Raw genomic sequence first — 15426 nt, forward strand, 5'->3', positions numbered from 1 at the left:
GAATACACATACGTAATGAAAATAGGCGTAAATACAGGCGTATACTAGAAACGTCATTTAAAATGATGTCACAAGTGGGTGGATCCATAAGAGAATCCTGCAGTGTCAGCAGAAATATTTGGCAGAGATGCGCGCGCAGCCGCATGACGTGTGATTGACGTGCAACTAGAGGGTGAAGGGGAATTGACATTTAGCTCTACATGTGGAGACAGAAGTCTGGGGGGTCAGGTCAACCTAATCCCAAATCGTATCTAATATCTTTGTTTAAGGAACTGTTTTATCCAAAAGGAAAGGTCTCTCGGACGGAATCTATTCTATACTGACTGTTAGTGCATGTACAAGCGTCTGTGTCTACATGAGATGCGAGGGGGCAGGAATCTTCCATGGTAACAGGGGCTATGAATTACTTGCATAAAGACAGCGAGGCCGGGCCCTTTGCTCGGTAGCTGGAAGGATGTTTACCTAAACTACTAGACAGGAATGCATTGGATGTGGAGCAGAGCAGATAACTTGAAGGCTGAATACAGTTTTTGGCAGGCAACAGGCCGCGTCAGGCACCGCTAGCCGCGCAGGGAGTAAGACAAAGTTCATGGACACGGATGCAGGTCCAGGCTGGAGCATTTCAGAGGCAGAAGCAGGAAAAGGCTTGATGACAGAATTCAGGGCCTACTCGCCTGAACTGTAAAACTAGAAAAGTGAACCATATAAAGTCGGTGGCCAATCATACTTAGGAATGGAATATTTGACCCATTCATGGCGGATCTGAAAGAGGACATGTTGACGTTGGACACACATGCATTTGCGTCTTCATAGCTGGAACTGGAGGGAACATACATGTACTTGTAGCATGTACATGGAGCCGTTGGGGTCTAAGATAGGGGACATAACTGGTCATAAAATTCATATTTCCTCATTGGAGTGGCGTAATGGGGTAGGAGGGAGATAGGCTGGATAGACGAAGGAGAGTCTGCCCAAAGTCCGGCTGGGTAGGTGGCGGACAAGGGGGAAGTCCACAGCTTATCTCCTCTTTAGCTATCAGGTAGCCCCACCGGGCATCAGCCAAACAGCTATGTCTCAATGGGAAAACAATTAAAGAGCAAAGAGGAGGGATAAATGGAGCAAAGGGGTAGGAGGGAGAATACAACGGAGAGACAAAGTAATTTCTGGCCAAAGACCGGCTGGGTAGGTGACGGCCGAAGGGGTAGTCCACAGCCCATCTCCTCTTTAGCTATCAAGTAGCTCCACCGGGCATCAGACAAAAAGCTAGGTCTCCACGGTCAGAGGTAGGTTCACAGATTCCGTATCCTGATGGGTAGGCCGGATGGGGGATGTGTTCGAGGTCTGGCCGATGGCCAATTCTATGATTTCATAGCAACGGTTCCCTTCCTCAGCCACCTCCACAAAAGGCATCGTCCCTGGCTGAATTTGCCACCTTTGCCAAAACCTGCCCCAGTCACAGTGGTCTATCCAACAGTCCACTATGATTTAAGTTCTCTGCTACTCTGGCTCTACTTTGGGAGGTCAATCTGGATAGTAGGACCAGATGGTTTGAAAGTACAAGTATAGCTTTGTCAGATTCAGGCTTGTAGGAAAGTAGAATCTGCTTTCATGGTTACCCCCACTTTTTGCTGGTGTCAGTATGTTTTTTGTACTACTCTAACTGGGATTCTGATAAATCAGGACCCTAGTCACTGTGCTTCTTCCTAAATTTGACATGGTAAGTACTTTTGTACCTCCACAATTAGCTACTGGTGTACCCTGGTAAGTCCCTAGTATGTGGTACTGAGGTAACCAGGGCATAGGTACACCAGGGGTCTCCCATAGGCTGCAGTTAATGTTTGCACCGCCTGCACAGTCTCACACCACGAAGACAAGACATGAGAGAATGCAGGCCCAATACAATCCTTCAAGATTGAGTGGCAAGGCCATTTACGGATTTTCTTTTTTAACACTCTATCCTTTAGGTGAAGTGACTTATGTGTTTTATTATCTATCCTGGGTCTGAGTACAAACCGGTAAGAAATTTACAGATGTGGGGGCCATGGCATGCATAATACAGCATTGGCTCCCACTGTGCTGTTATTTTTCCTTCCGATTTTCGCAAACATGGAAACGTTTGAAAAAGAAAAAAAACGTTTACTGATATTTGATAGATGTAGAATTTGTTTTCAAGGATGTACTTCTGTAGTTTCCCCTTCTTTGACATATGAGCCCCTTGATGTTTGATGTGAAACAGAAGAGATGATTTACCTCAGAACATTTTCCAAAGGGAATGCAATGCAGCCAATCAGATTGTGTATTTCTGTAATGTTTGCATATATTGCCAACACACACACACACGCAAACGCACGCACACAAGCGCACACACACACAGAAAACACTCACTTCATAGGAAATCACATACTGTAATCTATAATACCTTTAGCCCTACCCCCACTCCACCACCCTCTTGCTGACTAATTCACACCACCCTTTGGGGAAACAGTCTCCCAAATTTGGTGTAGCTTTGTGTTCGGATAGAAAAGTCCCATGCATGGTGAGAGATGTGTACCCTTACCCTGAGTGCCCCAGCTGCTTGGAAATCTGATTTTTGGTCATGGGCGAACACAGATCATGCATAACATTTTGTTTCTGAATATCAGTACTCTGCAACTGAACAGCAGCTCCTGTGTTACAGGGGGGCCGTTTTACAAGCGCCTCCCAGGCCATACTTTGAGTATCACTGGGTTAGAGGGTTGTTTCCCCTTTGCATCGCACCACACTTCCAGGAGAGTGTCCAGGAAGAGCTAGCTGAATTAGAGGATCAAAATTTGGTCACTAATCAGCTTATGCTTCAACCAAACATCCTGGGAGCACAATGGAACGAAGAACTTGAGCCCAACGAGAAAGTACAAGAGACACAAGAAGTGGATAATGGTCATACCCTCAAATTAATGCCTCAAAAACGAGAAACTAGAGGCACTAAAGCCAAGGATTTAAAAAACAAGGAGCAAGATAAAGACAAAGATAAAGACAAAGATAAAGATGGAGCGAAAGACAGACTAAGAGAAAAGGAAAAGGAGAGAAGCGGTGGAAAAACTATGAATCGCAAAGAGCAACAGGGGGACATTGAAAAATCTAAAAAGGACAGAAAGGGCGATAGACAGGTAGCTAAATGTGATGGCATAGAACTAGATAGCAAGAAGGAAAAAGCCAAAGAGAAAAGTAAGGAGAAGGAGAAAAACTCTGAAGAGACTACAGAGACGGAATTAATGTTAAAAAAAGCAAAACGACGACAAACCATTAAAGACTTGAAAGCAAATGCAAAAGCGACTGCGACAGACAAGTCAACTGCATCGCAACCCAGTATATTAAATATCTTTAGCCCACTATCCAAAATGAGAGCAAATAAAGGGATAAGTTACGAGGTAACAGTCCAGGATCCAACAAAATTGGGTGGGGCAAATGAAAGATCCAACTCGGTGATTGATGGATATGCAACGTTAAATCCCCCACTTGATAAAATATCTTTGTCACAAATTGACTCACACTCAGATGAATCTGATATAGACATATACGAGACTGGAATCTCCACTTCTAGCGAGTCAACTGGTGGTAGCAAAGGTCAAACTCAAGATCTACCAACCCAGGAAATATCAGGCTGTTCTGGTAGAAGGAAAGAGTGATCCGGGGCAAGGAAGCACGCCCAGGGGGAAAAAATTGGAGACGAGGAAAATAAGGAATAAGAGACTAAATAAATCTACTTATGATGAAACCACTGATCAAGGAAGCAATCCAGAGCCTGCCAATCCTCGTAAAAACTTAAAATTTAAAATACTAAAGGAAACAACAGTGCCTCAAGAAAGCAGGGAGGTATCTACAAGGGATATCTCTGAAGATGATGAGGCAGGAGAAGTAGACGAACCATCCTTAAAAGAAATATTGATGTCAATAAAGAAACTACACACAGATATTAAAATGGATACTCAAAAGCATCAAGTAGCCATTCAAAAGCTACAAGGGGCTGTTAATAAGGTGGGCAGTACCTGCTTATCAATCTCTGAAAGGATGGTGTCAGTTGAAACACGAACTGACCACTTAGAAAAGGATGTTAGTTATCTACAAAAACAGGAAAAAAATCAAGAAGGTATTATACAAGACTTAATGACAAAGGTCGAGGAACAGGAAAATAGAGCAAGGCGAAATAATTTGCGATTCCTGGGGATCCCAGAAGGTGTTGAAGATAACGATCCAAGGGGTATATAATCAGACTTTTAAAATCATCTATTCCCGAATTACAAACTTGGGAATTAGAGAGAGAAGTTCAAAGAGCCCATCGTTTTCCCCTTACCCAGTCAAAGAAAACACAGAGTCAATCAAAATATCCAAGGGCAATGCTGGTATTCTTTGGAAACTACTTACTTCGGGATTCTATATATGATTTGGCTCGTCCTACAAGCAAGAGAGAATACAATGGCAGTATATATTTTGTAAGGCCAGACTTTGCCCATGCATCGCACCACACTGTTTGTTGAAAGCACCTCTCAAGTCGAAGATTACACCCAGATATTTGTACTCCACCACGGATTGCAAGGCTGAGCCATTCAGATGAAAGGCCAGCGGTGGGCATTGTCTGGTGTTCACTCGCATTGTTTTAGTTTTGTTAACGTTAACTCGAAGCCCATGATTTGCTGCATACAAGGTAGTTGCCTCAATTAGTCACTGTAGGCTGACCTTGGTGTAGCTAATCAAGACGACAGCATGTGTGAAGCGTTGAGTCCAGAGAATGAGAGTCAACACAGTTAAGAGCAGTTGTCAGCTCAGCTAGGTACAACATAAACAAAAACAAAGCCAAAACGCATCCTTGTTTGAGACAGTTGCTCATGGGTATTTTCTATGAGATTCATGCACCTGTGCCCAGCCTAACCCTTGACTACGTATTAGTATAAAGCAGTTGAATGGCTTTTAGGAGGGAAGGGGAGATTCCCTAGCATTGCAGCTTGGACCACAGGATGTTGCGCTGAACCGCGTCTAAAGCAGTGCGAAAGTACACAAAGCTCAAGTGCAGATCTGAGGAGTAACATCTCGCTTGGTTGATTAAGAGTGAAAATTAAGATGTTAGTGGTTGTGCCTATATTCTTAAAAAACCTGGTTTGGTTCACCAGGACCTGTGAGCATTCTTCTTCTGCCCAGTCAGTCATTGGCAAGTAGAAGTTTGGCAAAATATTTAGCCCCCCCCCCATCCAATAGGGCATTTAACTGGTAATTTGAGGGTAATGTTTTTTTCCCTGTTTTTTTAGATTGGGCAATGATTAATCCTCACCAGCTATCCAGGATAACTTTGTTGCTCGGATATGAATTACCTTGAAAATGGAAAGACAAGAGGCGTTTGGCAAAACAGAAACAAGCTGGCCTAATTAAACACAGGTCCAGGAGAGTATCGACAGAGTAGCATCTGAAGAAAGTCTCTCACTGTACAGAAGTTTTGGCCGACCATTTATATTGTTCGTGAGGTACAATAAACCAATCTGGCATTCTTGGCTTTGTCATAAACAAAAAGAACAGCCTTCTGATAAGGGAGAACACAGGCGTCTCTCAACCTTGGTAAGAGCTAGTGTGGGTCAGTGTGTACGTGTTTAGATGTCTGGCATGGGGAGGGCGAGATCACTACAGGTAGTGTGTATGATGTGTCCTGATTGGCTGAGTGTTCCTAACTTTATGTGGCATCTTTCTTTGTGGTATTTTGCGAACGCTAACCTTTGGTAAAACGTATTTTATTGGGGCCAATTTCCTCGGATCTCTTTGTGGTGTAACAGCCTATCTGTGATCGATCAGGGTTTACCATGGGTGTGCATTTGTCTTTGGGATAAGTGTAACCCCACCTGTGACCTGTCAATTGGTAGGCTCTGGTTTGGGTAGCAGGGACTGCCTGACCACATATCTCTGACTCTGGGTTCATTGGGAGGTTTCCTTTTGTGATTCCGACAGCAATGATAGGAGTTCATTAAAATGAGTATAATTGATATAATTGTTTCCCACATCCTCAGTATTGTGTGTTCAGTTGTCATAGCGTACATAGATATTGTCTTTACTGATATTGACAGTGTTACACGTGCATTGATTAAGGCATACAGTGACATTGTTTCTACTGGTATCGACATTGTTATGCGCTCATTGATTATGGCATACATTGACACTGTTTTTACTGGTATTGACATTGTTATGCAAACACATTTTATGGCCTGCATCAACATTGCATTTATTGGTATTGCCTTGGTCGGGGGGCCTGCATATATCATGGTGTGTAATTACATTTTATTCACGGATATGAACAACCTGATTGGTAAGGAAGTGGTTGTACAAAGTGGACAGATGTTTAGCCCAGCAATAAGCATTCTGTTTGCAGATTGCCTTCAGCAGGCCATTGGTGCCACAGGTGTTGTCTCTATGTTCCGTAACAATTATTTTTTCTCATTCCTTGGTAGAATTGGGGGTCTATGGTGTGCCGTTCCCGGATCAGCATCCCCTAGTTCATGCTGCCCTTGTGGTGACTTGGAACTCCCATACTTTTCCTGGAGTTAGGGGATCCAGGCAGCTTCCCCGATGCCAAGAACAAGGGGGCAGCCGAGAGCCTGAGGCATGGTTCACCAATCTCCAGAACACTCTAGTTTAATTTCTTTTAAAGGACGGGAAATTATTTACACCTGTACCCGTCTGCTTCTGACTTCGTTGACTCCCCATGTAGCTTTTTTGTACAGTGATCTCAGCATGGGAGGGTCGCCTTCTGTAGGGTCAAATTTGAGCTATTTTGTAGTAGTCGCAGTGAATGGTTCAGCTTCTCTTTAGCTGTAACGAGTTGAGTCGAAGCCCTCCTGGGCCGGCCCCATGCTGAAGCATTTAATGTCCCACGGAATTGGCCTTGATCATCAAGAAGAAGTGCTGGAAGCTGGGCCCACTGTTCTAATGGGTCAAAGTTGATTTACATACCAGCTCCAAGTTAAGCCTGCTTCACGTTCCACCTGCTCAATGGAGATTGTTGACCAGAAAAGCCTTCTGTAGTTAGTGGTGAAAACTGTACCTATGTCCAGCTGGGCCTGGTTACGCATGATGGTCGCTTTCCAGTCTGCTTCCCAGTTTGTAGTGTGTGATCATGTGAAATAGAGAGAGGGACTCAAAGGTATAATTGAATTGGAGGTTGCTGAGTGATACGAAGGCTGAGATGGAATGCCTGGGTTAATGCGACCATTCAGGGCTCTTAAACCCAGATGCCCCACTTTGTAGGCAAATAGCCGACCCCTAGTGTCCTTCCTCTGCATAAATGGTTGAAACATAGGTATATGCCAGATCTGATCATGTATTTCCACGACTTGATCTCTTATTGCAGCCTGCAGTAATATCATATTGAAGTCACTGGTTATAAAAATGAGTGGAACCGGGCTTGACGTTGTTTAAGCTGTTATGAAAGCCAGTAAAATGTCGATAGTTTCTTTCTTTTTAGCAAGCAAGGGATGGATGTCGACATCTATAATCAACAAGGAAAAAGCACTAGTTGGCAGACATTTCAAGAGCCTTACGGCTTGCAGGTTGGGATGGTCAATGTTGAGCTCTCCTATTTTGGCATTGATTTCAGCCGTTATGTAGATGGCGAGACCCCCAGCAGGGCGGCCCAGCATGAGAGTTTTTATTGCCGGTTTGCTAAATCCCCCAAATGCTGGAAGTTCTAGAGCCTATAAGTCCCAGGCTTCTTGAAAATCGCTAGGTGGAAGAACTTAATATAGGTTAAGAACTGCCCATGCTCAATTTTACTTGATAAACTCTTAATGTTCAATGCACAAATTGAGAAACTTTCCATTGGGTTCCAGTCCTCTAGGCTGTTATTGTGTCAAAACCTCCTGCACCTATTTGCATCATGTAACAGGGCACCCAGGAGCCAAGCTCAATCAGTTGTGGCATAATAAGTTGAATTTGTGGCCATTTGGCCTTGTCGTAGCCACCTGAACAGGTATCTTGGCAGTTTGTGTTTGATACCAAGCGGCTCAAAGCAAAGAACAGACGTTGACTGGATTTGCTCATAGGCATCAAATCCCATGGTTAGGCCGTTTGCTCAGATTCCCTGGATGGGATAGTGGGAAAAGGCTTTTACCGGGACTATGTGGCGCTAAAAATTGAGGATAGGCTTCAACCTCATTTTGCAAACACCAGTTTCTCCGCCCACACCTGCTCCAGGAGCAGAGGAGTTGCCAAGGTAATGCTTGTGGTCTCTTCCCTGCTGGCGTTGGAAGGGCTTAAAAAAGTGACTGTATGTATATCTGATGACCTGATGTGCCTCAGAGACTGAATTGTTTGCACCATGGGAAGCATTGTGCCACTGTTGATTAAACCGAATTGCTTCTGTGATTTGTATTTTGGTATGAAGATGAGGTTCCAAGGACTTTCAGAGGAACTGCCAGCCTTCAGAGGTGGTCACTTAATAAGCAGCATGGTGGAAGCAGTAAAAGTTTGAAACTTTATAGAAACCTGAGGAGTAGGCTATGCTTCGTTGCCTGAAGTAAAGGAAGAGCCCAGTGACTGATGGTTAGGCTACTGGTTAGGCGCCTGGTCTTCTCTGTTAGTTGTTTGGGAAGGGCTGTTGAGAGTTGGGAGACTAGCAAGATACGTTTTTACGTATGTATGGTCCGGGTCTGGTTGCCTTTAGGACTAATGCATCCATTGTAGGGGGCTGTGTTCGACCTAAATGTCTCGGGTTCAAATCCTGGCGGGTCCACTCAGCCTTTCATCTTTCGGAGGTCGATACAATGAGTACCATTGAATTGGGTAACAATAAACATCTGTTATTCAACGCCAAGATACCATTGGGTGAAGGTGCGCTTTACAAATACCCGTTTTGGTGTAAAAGATTACCTTTCTGACGCAAAAATATTTTTCTTTTTGTCTAACAGTCCTTGTGATTTTTTTCTAACCCCATTTGTAAAGCCAGTCTTTATGAAAATAGGGGTTGTTGTTGTATGTCAACGTGTAGCGATTGTATGCCTAGCCGCACATAAAACTAGCGGCATCTGCTTAGCCTTTCTAGAGAGGATAGATTAGAGTAGCCATGTCTGTTAGTTCGGAAGTCCCAATAAGATATATGTGGGTAACCTAGGTACTGCAGTGTTAAATATGTTAACAATTTTGTCTAAGAACTCTGACCAGTTTTATTGCAATTTTGAACAATTCCATAATATATGGGACAGTGTGCCCACTTTATTGTATTCCAACCAACATTTGTCTGTTAGTTTTGTATCCCTTTTGTAATTGGTTTGTACTACCAGAAAATTATTAGTTTGACTCAAATCTCTGGCACTTGTGTCATGTGACCCAGGATACGGGCTCTAAATGGTTGAGACGAGAAAATGTCAACTTTCTAAAAGGGGCATTTTCATACGTGTGACTTAAAATCCGACTTAACCATTAAAGATGGTTTTAAATAATTCTCTAGACATCCGAGTCAACATTCCTACCTGTTTCCAATTGAAAGTTATCGTATATTAAATGGAATGTTAACCCAATGTTATCCAATAGGATAGGCAGGTCTTGCAGTAGTGAAAAACTAATTTAAGCTTTTTCACTACAAGGACATGTAAAACTTAAAATTACATGCCCAACATTTAAAATACACTGCACCCTGCCCTATGGGGTATATAGGGCTAGAGATGACATATGTTGGGCCTATAGTTTATATAGGGCTAGGGGTGACTAGTTTGCAGTGGTAAAATGTGCAGTGTCCTAAATACATACCTTTAGGAAGATGGCATTTTCTTGTCTTATCCATTCACTGTCTGCTGTCTGTATCCTTGGTCACATGATTAGGTTTAGTTGGCCTTTGTGTTTCACTACCAGACAGTGAGACAAAGAGAAGCTAGGTGTTAGCAGGATGGGCCACTCTGAGTTAATGAGGAGAAGGAGCGGTCACCTACCACACTAGTCACATAGGGTTTGACACTAGTTTATTGTGATCCCAGAGAATCAGGGGCCAGGGCGGGGAGGCAGGAATTTCCAAGCACCTCTTGGCGATGGGATCCTCTGGAAGCTTCTTCCACTTTAAAGTGGGCACCAGGTATAAAAATTAGACCTCAGAGAACTCTTCAGTTCACTTCTGGACCTGTGGGCCAGTAAGGACGGCCGTGCTTCTGAAGACTGTCACTCTGCTTGACTGCTGCTCTGAAGGACTGCTGCCCTGCTACCATCTTGCCTAGGTGAGGACTGGGTCTGCAAAACAGAACCTAGGACCCCAGAGGGACTCCTCAAGGGCTAGTTGGCGGGCCTCCTGATCAGAAGGCTCAGGAACATAAGAAGCTTCCAACGACCTTGCATCTGCACCTGGACTCTGCCATCTGTGAGTCCTACCCTGACAAGTGGTGCCACCACAGTCCTGGACCCTTGAAAGGAGGCCTGAAGGTGCCATGCCATCCCATCTTTAGACCCAGCAGAACCAGCGCATCTCAACTCTTGTCGGAACAACCATGAGCAGAACAGACACATGGCCGCTGCAGCGTGGACTTTCCTGGTGCAAAGACTTTGCATCACCCTCTCAGCCTGCAGCCTCATTGGAACTGATGCTGCCCTACACATCCCCAAATAAAGACCTCACATTACAAGCCTCTCATTGACGGCAGACTTGATGATGATGCAGGACTCCGCATCGCAAGTCCTACATCTTCTTTGGAACCAGCTGATGCGCAGAGCATCCTCAATGCAAGAATTCGGATTGCAAGCCCCCTTGGCGATGACGTAAGACTTCACATCCCAACCTAACAGGGTCCCTCTAGCCAGCCAACACTCCATCGTGGTGAGCCCGAAGTTGTGACTTTGTCCTAGTGTAACGTGATCATATATCCAGTTAGCACTTGGTGCTTTTTGGCAAAATCTTTAAAATATATTTCTGGTTCTACTGAATGGATTCTTGTCATTTTGATCATAATTATTTATTAAAATTGACTATTTTTCTACATAGGTGTGGGATTTTCCTTGTGTTGTGTTTCACTTTACTACCATTTGAAGTACTGCATAAACACATTGCCTTCAAGTTAAGCCTCACTGCTCTGTGCCAAACTACCAGGGGGTTGAGCACAGGTTAATTTAGGGTTTGCGTGTGACTCCAGCTTGACAAGGATTGTGGTTTATGCTCGAGTAGGATTTCAAACCCCCCCCCCCCACCAGTAACCCAATTTCTTACCTCTCTCACATCTCAAAGTGGGGTTTGAGGTGACATACATGCAGGGTCCATGGAGGGGTACCTGAGAGTTTTGAGACCCACCAAATAGGTGAAATCCCCTTACTCTCCTTCACATCATAGGGCCCAGACTTTCAGTCTTGTAGGGCCCTGGGCTCCACAGGCTCCATCACCCACATGTTTTGACCAGGCTGAAGCTCGACCAGAGTGGCCTTTTGGTCATACCAGAGCTTAATGACCTCCTGGCCGGCTTCGAAAGTCTCCTTCGATTTCTTCCAGAATCCTTTCACCTGGGTGCGGAGGCCCAGCATATAAATGACCACATCATGAAGGGTTTTCATGATGGGTTCCACCTTACCCTCCTTTACAAAGTTGAGGCCGCCTGACAGGGTCACCGTCCAAAAGTTCAAAAGGGCTGAATCCAACCTCCTTCTGCGGTACCTCCCGGTAAGCAAACCGACATGGCAAGAGAAAGTCCCACTTCCGCTTCTAGGGCTCTGACAGGCCCAGGATCATGCAATTGAGTGTCTTGCTGAACCTTTCAACAAGCCCATTGGTTTTGGGATGATATGGTGTGGTTACCCCACACTCGTTCCACATAGACGTCATGTATGCCGACATGAAGATGACACCACTGTCAGATACCACTGTTTGGGGAACCCCACAAGGGTAAATATCCCCATCAGTGAATGGGCCACAGCGGGCACAGTTACTGTCCGCTGAGGTATTGCTCTGGATACCAGGTGTCATGGTTCACCAAGAGCGGGATGAACCAGTTGCACAGTGCTGTCTTGGGGTCCTGAGGCCCAACAAAGTTGATGCCCACCCTTTCAAAGGGAGTACCAATGACTAGAAGGGTAACCAGGGGGACCTTGCGCTTCCTGCTCGACTTCCCACTGGCCTGGCAAATGACACATGACCAGCAGAACGCATTTGAGGTCACCTTCATCCAGGGCCAGTAAAAGTGGAAGACAAGCCAGCCAAAGGCCTTATCCTTAACTGAATGATCTACCAAGGGAACATCATGAGCCAGCTCTAGTAGGAAGGCCCTGTAGCACTGTGGTACCAGCAACACACAGGTTGCACCAGGCTCATGAACCTTAGGCTTGCTGTAGAGGAGACCATTCTCCCAGTAAATCAGGTGATCACCAGAGATGTCACCAGCTGTCGAGGCCTCAGCCTGCTGTGGTAGCCCTCTAAATTAAAGCACTCCTTCGTTCTGCAGGATTCCTGCTAGGTAGGACCTCCTTCCTTCTGCTAATTGATCAGTTCAGGTAGGTTTCCCAGGTTGGCAGTGTCCTCCTCTGTAGGTTCCGGGGCTTCACCCTCAGGCTCAGCCTCATCAGACTGTGGGAGTTTTAGGAGCGGGTTTACCTTGCCTTTACTCTTTCAGGCAGGTACCTGGGTCAGTCTTTCAGGCTCCAGCTTCTTCTGGCTACACTCTCGGCGGCCATGGACCATGTGGTCAGGCACACCCACTCAGGTGATCCCAATATCGCCAGGTGGGACCGGAGTGCTACCTCTTTCCAGATGGTGTGCTCATGGTCATTATTGAGCAGACAATCCACAGCCATAGATGGACTCACAGCTCACCTCAAGGAACCAGAGACCTTCCACCCCCATTCAAAGGGAACCAGAGCCACTGGGTAGTGACTCTCATGGTTGTTGTGACTACATCCTAATGGACTACATTAGGGATTACCTGCTCGGAGGACACCTGACGGCACCAGACAGTAGTCCTGTTGCTTCTGTGTCTCTCAAAGCCTCCACCCTTTGCCCATTGATGGTGACTCACTGCTTAATCTTTTTAGTGCTGCTAAGTATGTGGGCCCTTGGCAACATTTCTCTGTCACCCAGGGACACCAGGGTAACCTCTGCACTTCACCCATACTAACTGGGGCATTCTCCACTCCTAGCGCTATACTAGCCAGCCCCGGTGTCTGCCCATCAGTGGGTGCTGTGCCAGCTTGGGACACTTGGCATCACCCTTGAAGTCCCCAACATGATGGCATTCATAACACCCAGGGGTGAACTTTCTTGAGAATGCATGTCAGGGAACTCATCCTTCTTTTTCTCAGCTGGGAATTGGGAATCCTGCCCTGTGGAACTGTTTTGGAGACCTTTAAAGAACTTATTGTTTTTAATATGTGTCTCCCCGCTCTTTCTTCTGGCGAGGACCTTGCCCACCCTTGTGAGCCCCACCCATATCCCTTCTTGTGAACCCTGGTGCTGAGAGCAAGCGGTCCACCTCCTTAGTAGGCTCTCTGGGGTCAGTGAGCTTAATATCAATCAGGTGTTAACACAGCTCTGCAAAACAAAGCCTGAAAATCTGCTCTCTATCAAATTGTATAGCCCTTGGTAATCTTTCACTTCATTGCCCTTCACCTAACCATCAAGTGCCTTGCAAAGGAATCCACACAATCTACCCAGGACTGGTAGGGCAGTTTTCGGCGGTCCCTAAACTTCTGCCACAAGTCTCCATGGGGGGTACCTCATCCAGTCTTCCTTCACTAGGGTCATCAGGGCATCCCTCCCTTCACTAGGTATGTGCCTCCAGAGACTGTCCCACCAATCCTATTCAGGGACCCTATGCATCACCAGAGCAGCCCCAATGCCTTCAAGCCACTTACTGAGGTCATCTTCCACCATTATTGATGGACTCCACTTGCCTAGCTCTTATGTCCAGCTCTCTGAGCCTCTTTTCATGAGCCAAGTTTCCCTTCTCTGCCTCCAAGGCCAGTCTCTCTCTTGTCAAGGCTCTCTCAGCCATCTTTTGTTCGGTCTCCATTGCCAGTTTCTTTTCCTGCATTTTAAAATTGGCCATCTGTGGTCTAAACTCCCTTTCAGCCTTTCTGTCCGTCACTCCTTTGGGGACAGGCCTTGTGAAGACACACTGCTCTCCATTAGGCCAGAGAGTTCCAACTCAGGAGATTAGTCATTCACCTCCCCTGATTGGTGCGTCTTGGGGCTTGCATCCAGGCCCTGCTACTACTCCATATCATCATCTACATCTCCATTCTTTGTGGTTATCAGCAATGGGCGAGCCTCCGCCCAGGCCCTCAGAGCTTTCTGAAGCTCCAACGTCTTAGCGCCTTTCTTGGTTAGAAGGTCCCTTTCCTTACAAAACTGCTTGAGCTCTGCCACAGTGTAGACATCCATGGTGGCAAGCTCAAACTCCATCCTTACAGGTATGGCCACAGTCAGGTAGAATGAGAGTGAATTTGGATAACGAGCCAATCAAACAGAATATTAAAGAAACTCGAAATGGTATTAATTTATTTATCTGGGATTTTAGTGCAACACAAGAGAACTGTATGGCACTGAACAAATACAAGTCCATATCTCATCGTTGAACATCAATGTTAGAAACTGAGTTACTAGTTGAGGGGGGAGTGAAACCCTACTCAAGCAGCAATCACAATTCTTGTCAGGGTGAAACAGAAGCAATCCCCATATTAACTACTGCTTAATCCATTAGCATCTTGGCACTAAAGCATTAAGGCTTAACATGGAGGCAATTTGTAAAGTATTGGGACAGAGGCCTCCTTGCCCTTCTTAGAAACAAGGAAATACTGCCAGTAGCAATCAAGCCCTTTCTTGGCTACTGACACCAGTTTCATCACACGTTTGCCAACAGTGAGGCGACCACTTGCTGCAGAATACGAGCATGATCCTCAGATGCGGCCGATAGGGAGGTATCTTTTCTGACACCTCCGGTTCAGATACTGAGAGTAGCTCTAATCCCTCGGGCAGTTATGGACAAAGGAGAACTAATAATCAAGGTCCCAGAAGGAATGCCTATTTTTTAGGCAACCGTCGTGGCCAAATGAGATCACGATATCGAAACCCAGAGAGGGAGACATATCAGCAAGCAGAGAACTCCCCACAATTCCTAGAGACTCGGAGAAACCAATACTGGAGAGAATAGCAATCATGTCTGACCAGAATATTATTTCTGAGACATCGCTCAGTAAAACTCTTGACTCCATTCCCTCCACCTCTAAGGAAAATTTAATAAAGGAAGTAGAGGTATCCAAAGACAAAGCCTCCAAAGACAGCCTAACCATTCCTGTGTTTAATCTGTCCAAAACACCTTTGGACACGTCTGCCCTCAAACTACTTTCCCGAGGACTCACGTTTGTTCCCACCACCTATCTCGACCGGTTCAAATTGATGACCGACATCCAGTCTTTCTTTCGCAAAATCCGCTTGAAGAGATTTTTTGAGGATAAATC

Source organism: Triturus cristatus, chromosome 4_1 (genome assembly GCF_964204655.1).
Source record: "Triturus cristatus chromosome 4_1, aTriCri1.1, whole genome shotgun sequence".
In the NCBI taxonomy this organism is placed as follows: domain Eukaryota; kingdom Metazoa; phylum Chordata; class Amphibia; order Caudata; family Salamandridae; genus Triturus; species Triturus cristatus.